Raw genomic sequence first — 9,532 nt, forward strand, 5'->3', positions numbered from 1 at the left:
AATGACATATTCCCTATCCTTTCCAGGCACACCTCTCATAAAAACTTTATTTGAGAGAGATTTCACTCATAAAAGTGCATCATACACTTCCACTGATGTGATTTACTTTCCAAAATGAGGAATTTGTTATAACATCTGGGAACAAAGTTGTAAATTAAAATTTTACTTTGTTAAAAACAATAAAATGATACATGGTTTTTGGTGCCTATGAGCAACAGTGCCAGGTGCTTGTTACCATGCAAGCTATATAAACTCTGCATGCTGGACTCAGGGAGTCAGATGGGAACTGCCGACCATTGATCTGATGAATCATCCAATAACACTGGTCTCTGTGGTACCCATTAGACAACGGATTGGTTTCACCACAACTAACTACGACCTGGATGTCCCTGTGTACACTGGGGACAGCAGCTGTTGCTAACTGGACACACATGGACATCAGCTGGCCGTGTCCAGTGCTCACTGTTGTGTTTCATTGACTGAAGGCCAGGCAGAGAAAGCACTTTGTCTCATCGTCTTTGCCCAACTTCCAAGTGTGATTCACATCTGACTGCTGCAAATTTAATACAACTGCAGAAATGAGACATTAAGCATAATGAACTGCAAGCCTGGTCTCAGTGTTTTCACGTCATACTTATTCAAATCATTTTCAGAGATGCGAAAGAAAGAAATATTCTGAACAAAGAAGGAGATCATTCATTTTTACAAATAAATAGCTTAAATAAATAGCTCTTTTGTGTATGCCTTCGCTGAATCCGTGAAGGACTTATGTACGCTCAACTGCCTTTGATTTACTACTCTATTAGGAAACATGCAGGAGCTGCTCAAGACAGTAAAAGTACTCAAAGGGATAACAGCGCTGCCACTGTGCCTGACCATATAGCTTAAATGTGTGTGGATAAATAACTGACGCAATCACACTTGCATCGGTGAGTAAATTACAAATATCATCACGAGTGGATCGGGCACCAGCAGCTATGAATATAAAACGCACGAGCTGTGACAAGTGGCATGAGCCCTGTAACATACTGTGCAAGCAGAGAAGCACCCACACACATGCACACTCACACGCCCATGTTCTGCTTGCATGCAGTGACCCTACTGCTAAACAAGTTTATTACGACCTCCAAGGGCTAGACAGGCGATAGATCACAGCGGGGGAGGCCAGGGGTGAATCCATCAAAGCGACTTTAATAAAGACCACTTGATTTGGCCTGCTGGCTCAACAGATGAAATGGTTGTGTTCAGGTCCAGTGAAGCAGACCAGAGTCTGGGATGCAATGCTTCTCTACTTGTCCCAATCCCCATTTATGAGCTGGGTTATTTGTAGGCCCACAGGCAGAGAAACAAGGAGATCGTAACTTTAGAACTGTGTTACAATATTATTAATAATTGTGTCAGTCTGTTATTGTGTGTGCTAGTTCTCACTGGGGTGGACTTAAGGGGAAGAATTTATTTGACAGTTTTTATAAATAAGCAATTTGTGAAATAGACCCTTTTAACAAAAGATTTGACTTTTCATCACTTTAAGCTCCTCATACAGTGTTAACAGATCTACAATCTAATACTTCTTTGGCAGGTTCATCATTACAAATCCATGTTTTTGGGACAAGCATTGCTCAAGACTTAATTTTGAATTCCAGTAAGGCATTCAAAGATGCCAAATATGTAAAACATAAACTGCTCATAAAATGATTTGAAACACATTTAAAATTTCACAATGGCAGGGTTTTAATTTCTTGAAATATGACTTGAATGTTCCAAAGCAACAAGCAGATGCATCATATACAGTGAATGGAACTGTGTCAAACAATATGGAAATTATTTTAATCAACTTTGAACCTACTTTAATTGTTTTCAATTAATTGTTGTGGGGAACATGCTTATTCTGTTTCTTACATGACAAACTCAATACCGCTCTCATGTCTAAACAATGAATATATAGAGTAGCTAGAGCCAGTGGGTAATTAGCTTAGCATAAAGACTGGAAACAGGGGGAAACAGCTAGCCTGGCCCTGTGTGAAGGTAACAAAATCTGCCTTACAGCATCCTAAAGATCATTAGTTAACATGTTACACTATTCGTTTGTTTAAATTTTAGAGAAACTGTTATTATTCATTTTAATTTCACCACTGGGCAGTATTTAAACCCTGGATTTCCTCACCCTGAACAGACATTAGCTGAAAGCTAGACTGTGTGTGTGGGAGTGTGTAGCAGTTCAACCTGTGACTAATTATTTAATTTTTACTGAAGTTAAACATTTTCAACTTGCATCAGTATGCAAGTTGAAAATGCATGCAGGCATATTCACGTGTTTGGTCTGAACAAACACACTCTGCTGGTTGCCTGGCAACATTCCAGGAAGTCACTGCGCTCGTTCTCCACATAACGCTTTATATATGGAAGACTTCATTGTTATTAACCCATTTACCAGAATACAATTTGGCATTGTAAGTTTCTGCAAACTACATTTGATACATTTGTGTTTTTCATATGTAGCGGATATGTTAAAAAGGTACATTTCCCTTCATTTTTCAATTTTATGCTGTGATGACACTGTGGTTAATGTGTGTTTAAGTTTAGGCACAAAAACCTCTTGGTTAGGGTTAGGAAGAGATAATCGTTGGCTTTAAATACCAGGTTTGGTTGCAACAAACATTCCTGAAAAGGTCTCAAACAGCAGTCTGCAGCTTCGATGCAGTTCCACTCCATCCACTATTACCTCTTACTCCTGAAGAAAATCTCAACATAAATGTCATTTTCACTACATTACTTTGTAAAAGTTGACTTTAAGGTACGATACAGACAGATGTAACATAGCTGTGGTTTGCATAACATACAATATCAACATTTAATTCTGGCGAATGGGCTGTTTTGACACTAGAAGGAGAGGAAATTTAATAAATAATGTTTTAGTGAGTTTTAGAGGTGCTGCTAGGCATTTTTGTCACCTTTGGACTGAGCCAGGCAAACTATTTCAGTTTCTTGTCAGTCTTTATGCTCAGCTAAGCTAGTGGGCTGCAAATTGTGGGTTTGTATTCAGCAGACGGATAGAGGCGTGATTTAAGCCAGGCCGGCACCCAACTCAGAATTATTCCAGTCGTATCTGTTAAATCTGGGAACCAAAACATCACCAGAAGTTCACTGCACAGAAAAAAGAACTACTCAACTTGAAGCAATGTCAGTCAACTGAGGGTCTTCAACTGATGATTCGAGCCACTTTCAAACCAACTTTCAAGGGGCAGCCGTAGTTAAAACCCTCTCATCTAATGGCTCTCAAGAGACTGAGTAAGCATCTCTCCCAAAGTGTCTAACTATGGCTTTAAGGTGGAATTTAAATGCAATGAGAACACAGTGTCCAAACTAGAAAATGTTTAAAACCCAATAATATGATGTAAATGTTCAGTATGAACTGTTATTTGGTTGCCTTTTTGCATGCTGTGTCAGCAAATACTTAAATCAATAAAGCAACTCCAGTCAACTGAGCTAAAAGAGACACTAAAGAAAGAAAAATGAGTTTGTGGGCACTTAAAAGGGCAGCAGAGGGAGTGGGCATACATGTGTCCTTGTACAGTACATGTTAACCCACTGTGTATGTATTAACTGATGTGAACAAAGTGTAAGCTGGGCAAAATTCCTGCACAGCAGACGCTTTAAACCTTGCCTGTGGATTCATCATAGAACCCAGCTAGACAGATAAATGCAGGAGAGGAGAGAGAAAAATGTACAGACTGCAGGAGTGAGAAAGGAGAAAACGGGGAGGCAGAGCCAAGTGCTCATAAGTCCTTGTCTCTCTCTACTTCTGCTCCAGTGTCTTTGATTCATAAGGGGTATGATGGCTGGCCAGGGCAAGGGCCAGGTATGGCATTTTGGCAGGAGGAGGAAAAGAGGGAGGGCTGGGGGACTGATTTGTAATAGTCATCCTTGCTTTGTGGTTTACTGTGTCAGCATGCCGCCCATTTAACAGTGGTCATCGAAAAAGCAATACCATCCCTATAACTGCCTGCAATGCATCAGCTCCTATGTCTCTTGAGTTTTCCTTTATAGAAAGAGAAAAGGCAAAGCAGCAGTTGCAGTGTCATGTCATGTTTGAAAAGGCGAGGAGGAGGGAAAATGCCACCTCAGGCCACTTGGGGGCACTGGTGGCACAAAGAATGGCTTCACCTTTCCCTCTTGTACTTCATCAAGAGATGTTGATCAGGCTGCTGCTCGCTCTCCCTGTCTTTCCCTCCACCACAGGTCTGGATTATATAACTGTGCATTCATTAACACATCTTCTGCTATGTGCTCCCTTCCCAGCAGATGGTTAACTGAAGGCTACAGAGGACATCGGGGAGGAGGGGAGGACCACCTCAAGAACATCGTATTTGAATTTCTCATCAGGAAACACACTTGAAATCAACCTGTGACTTTGAAAAGGCTGAGAATACATGTTTGATAATGTTAACTGTTCTGCTAAAAAAGAAGTGAAACAAACCTTTGCTGTCAAGAAATTTAAGTGCAGATGTGAGAAGGAAAATCATAGCTGACAGCAATATAATGAGGTCTACAGCTGAATAACTTTGTCTTGCCTCGTTTGTTTTGCTTTAAATAAACACAGTAACTCCTATAGAGAGTGAGACTCAATTATCAGTAAAATAAAACTGACTCCAGCAGAACTGTCTAGCATTTCTGTTGTCATATCAGCTCGCAGGCTATTCCTCCCTCTGTTTTTTTTCCCTCTCCTCATCTTCTTTTTTCCCCAAAATTCTTCACTTCATGCATCCCCTTTTTATATACAAACAGCACGCCCTCCCAGTCTGAGTGATGTGTAAATAAGACATAAGGCAGGCAGACAAGAGTTGAGAGGCTCCGTTGCTGTGCAGCTAAATGTTAGAACGGTCAAGACGTGAGATTTAAGACGCTCTGAAAATTGTATGATCATTGCAGGCGCGTCAGTTCCAGCATCTGACAAACAGACGTCACGCTGGGGTGTTTACACGTTACAGAGTTTACCAAGGGTAGCAGCACAAAAAAACCAAAAAAAAACATTCTGACAGTGGCAGCAATTCTGGGGACCAATATGCATCATAGATAAAAGAGGTCAGTGGAGAATGGCAAGACAAGTTCATTCTAACTGACAGGCCACAAATGTAAACCAGCGTACTGCAACAGTGATGTGCAGAGGGATCTCTCACAACACCCTACTTGCCAATGGACACAGTTCAATTCCCTTCATCTGAAAACTACACAATAAAGCTGCACTGGTCATGCGATTGCCACAAAAACACCTGTGTGTGACTGACATTATTCTGACTCAGAATAATGTCATTTGAATCAGGCTGTTAAATACGTATTTTCAACGATTCATTTAGCTTGCCCCATATAAAGCTTTAAAGTTTGGATGGGCAAAGTGGGAAGTGTGTGTGACAGTGACATTCACGAAAAATAGGTAAGTTAACAAGGTAACGGCACTAACTACATTTTCCCGACATTAGATAATAAACAAAAGCCATACATAGTGTCGTATTAAGCTGCTGCAAGATGTACATTCAACACTTCTCAGCAGAAAAGAGTAGATAACATCATCTCAGAGCCTTACGGTGCAGAGCTTTCCCCCTCTGTGCCGCTGTCTACATGTCTACAGCTCCACATCCAAAAGAGTAGCCTTTGAGTCAACAGCATTCACTCCATAGCAAGATGGTACATGGCACATCACACTCAATGGCAAAAAAACAAAAACAAATCACGACTGCTCAACTTGAAGCCATCTCAATTGACTGAGTGGTCTCTGACTGATGATTCAAATCTCTGACTTTCAAGGGGCAGCACTAATAAAGTGTTTTCTATTTTACAGCTTAGTTTCATTTTCACTGCACCTGGCATTTTGCTCCGTCTGTGCCCAGAATATGCTCTGCACTCCCACAGTGTGGTGCTCTGAATAACAGTATTAACAATGCTCCAAATTCACGGCCCAGCTAGAAAACCAGAAAATAAATATGTGTCAGTTAATGCTGATATTGTAGCATGCCACCAATAATAACTAAATGTGTGGGGAAACCCTGAGCAGGAAGCTGCAAATAAGAAAAAAATGTCACCCTCTTCAACAATCCCATCACACAGCACCAGCTAAGCATCACTTGAACTCCACAGTGTACTCACAGATTGTTGCTGACCAAGTTCATCCATTTATCACCACAGTCTACTTTTTCTCAAATGGATGCTTCCAACAGGATTATGTGCCATCAGATGCATTAATGTGCCCACAGAAATATCTACAGGAACTGTGTGATGTTATCAAGTCAGCATGAGCCAAGTTTCCAGCATCTAGTTGAGCTGATATTACAAGAAATTTAAGGTTGTTTAAGAGGCAAAAAGCAGCCAGCAGTCCTGTAAAAGAAGTCCAGTGAAATTTAAAAGTTGAATTAAATCGATAAATCTCATGTAAAGACCAAAATCAATAATAAATTCATCTCATTTACAAGTATTGTTTGTGTAGCCAATGCCTGACATAGTTTATTTCTCTGTGCCATAAATTTGTAGTCCGAAAAACTCAGAGAGCCACACCGTTACATTAGCTGACACGTTTCTTCATATCAACGAACATGGATACTGTAGTGTATTTTTAATCAATCCCACACACACCATTCTGCTGCAGTAAATACTTACAAGGGCAGCATATCCGTGATTGCAAATATTTGCCAATAAATGCAACATTTTTTTGCTAAAAATTTAAGCATAACTTGTGACCCATAGGAGTGTGGAAAAAAAAAGACTTGGGCCGAGAGTTACAAACAAGGTGGGGAAGTCAGAAAGTATTGAGATGGGCTAATTCAATGTTTTGTTTGGTTGTTTTTAATGGGATTTGTTGAATATACAAAAATATATTAAATACTGCAATCATTATAATTTGAGAAGGTGGAGGTGTGTCCATTAACTCTATTTGGTTTTTTTTTTTTTGGCTAGTTTTCATTCAGTCATCAGACATTCCTCCAGAAATTATCCGGAAAAGCTGTCAGTGCTCTCTTGACCCTTGAGTGAGCGCACGATTTATTAATGAAGACAGGGAGAAATGCAAAGTTTAAGTAATAATTCAAAATTGTATATGGACCATCTTAATACTAAGTATTCACTACTGAGGGAAAATAAGAGCTGCAGATTTAACTAGAGGATGTTTGCAGCCATTGCTAGTATAGACTCGTATATGTTAAGTATACATGTATGTATAGATGTTACGTATCTGTGTCCGTGCAGATTATTCTGTGTGGCTGCTCAGTGTGTCTGGCCAGGTCCTCTAGTATGTGGGCAGAAAACTGAGAAGCTGCTTTCTGGAGTCATGACAGCCCTGACAGTAAGAGGAGTCACCATAGAAAACATGGCACCTTTAGAGATATGTTTGCAGAAGGATTTAAGCTTACCTATAGCAAAAGCTCACAAGCTCCTTATACCAAAGGAAGCCAGCTCCTTTGCACATTATGCTCCTGGTTTGCTTCGATTGATGTGGTTGGTAATTGTTTCATTAGACTTTTCATGTAATTAAGGCTTAAATATGATAATTATTCTTTTTGTATTTCAATAGAAATTGTTCAAATCTGACTTTGGAGACCGAGCCAGTCCCTCAAACATAAATGGATATCAGACAAATGGGTCTATTTCTGTCCCTCTATGTTCAGTACCTGGCTAGGCCAATCAGAACAGGTTTCTCTCCTCATAAGCCCAAATGCCAAGAGCTCTGCAATTACCGCTGTAATTGGCTTGAATTGGCCATTAGTACTCAGCTTGAGTCAGAGTCCAAAACACACATCCACAGACAGATGTGAATTCAATCAAACAACCCCAGTCCCTCACTAATGCACTAGCTAGGCCTCTTTTTTTTTTTAACTCCCACAAGATTAAAACGGTGGTTTTCTGTTCTTTTGGAAACACTTAAAGAAGTTTCAATACTATGGGAGGTTTGTTGAAATGAAATGTTTTCTGCAAATTTAGAAATTGAATGGACTTGACCATAATCATGGAGGTGTATGTGTCAAGGTGACATGGTGAATGAATGAGAATTAATGCACTGTAATAAGAGAAACTTTTATGACTACACTGGCATTTTAAATTAAACGACTAGCAACAAGAGGCTGTAGTTTGCAGTGATCGAACAATAGCAACGTAGCATTGTTAGGTAAGGCAACTTCAGTAGGGACGGGATAAAATCATCGACTGTATAAAATAATAGAAATAACTGCCACGATGTCTCCAAATTGATTTGTGGCCTTCCAATTTCAAGCCTCAAGTTCAGCATTTCAGCTGTCGCCGTCTTGGATTTTTGGAGCTAAAAGTTACCATATTTGGATGTGAGAGTGGAGCTGCGGAAGAGCGAGGGGTGGATCTGACTTAGAGATGATGGTGAAGACAGGCTGTCATGCAAAGCTGCCAAGCCCTAAGATACACTGGAGCCAAAAATCAATATTTTTATTTAACCATACAGGCGCTCTTAAGTGATCTGCTGCCAATTTGACTTACCAGAGACACCACCTCTTGGTGGGGCTCATCAAATGATTGAAAAGTGATCAGACGTTAACCAACTTGTAGGGAAGAGGAAAATCAAAGGGTGAAAATGGCAGACAGTGATGGCAGCAAACTGACAACTGACACCACAATGCAGTGATTAGATACATGATTCTTGATCTTTGCTGTTTTGGACTTATTTTTTTTCGTCTTCAGATATACAGACATTGTGATGTATCATAAGTGATTGTCTTGCAACGTATCAAGTATCACAGAATCTCTGCCTTGTAATACCATTGCTATCATTGGCGATGTATTACGATAGTGTCGTATTGTCAGTAACTCTGTGATTGGTACGCCTAATCTTCATGTTAATTGTTTTCTTTAATTTAATTCTTGCATACTGCCAATTGTCATTATGGGTCCCTGACACTCTTTATCAGATCTAACACTTGTAATCAGTACTGTTTAGCACAAGTTTCACTTTGTTGATGTTGGTCGGACATTACAGTTGTTTGAGCTTGCAACTGCCAATCACAGTCAAACTGAACTTGCTGCTACCAAGTCACGACTCTGGCTCTGATTTCATTATGTGCAAATAGCTCTGCATAAGATTTCCACAATAGAACTTAACCCACCGTGCTGAAATGTAAATCTTTTTTAAGGGTTGTTAAGATGTTTTTTTATGCAAAGTTCAGTAAATTATTTCTTGGAATCTTATTTTCCCCCCTGCAAATTCCAAGAAAATTCAAGTGGTGCTGGCTTTTGTTCTGCGTTGGTCAAGGTAATGCGTCATCAAAGTTGTGAACAGGAGCTATTTTTAGAAAGCCACAGCCAGCTCTCTGCGACAGCTTCAATACAATTCTACAAAAAAGCCAATGTTATTGGCAATTCACAGCATACTTGGCTACACTACACAGAATATAAAGGAGATGATACTGTAAACAGTCGTTTCCTGTGCCTTCTATAGAACAACAACAAGCATTGTAACACAGCACTCAAAACCAGTACCAGCTAATATCATTCAACAGTACAGCTTCAGCTTCACCAGTCTGAG

The sequence above is a fragment of the Plectropomus leopardus genome, chromosome 17, assembly GCF_026936395.1.
Source record: "Plectropomus leopardus strain MGB_pleo_1.0 chromosome 17, ASM2693639v1, whole genome shotgun sequence".
NCBI lineage: Eukaryota > Metazoa > Chordata > Actinopteri > Perciformes > Serranidae > Plectropomus > Plectropomus leopardus.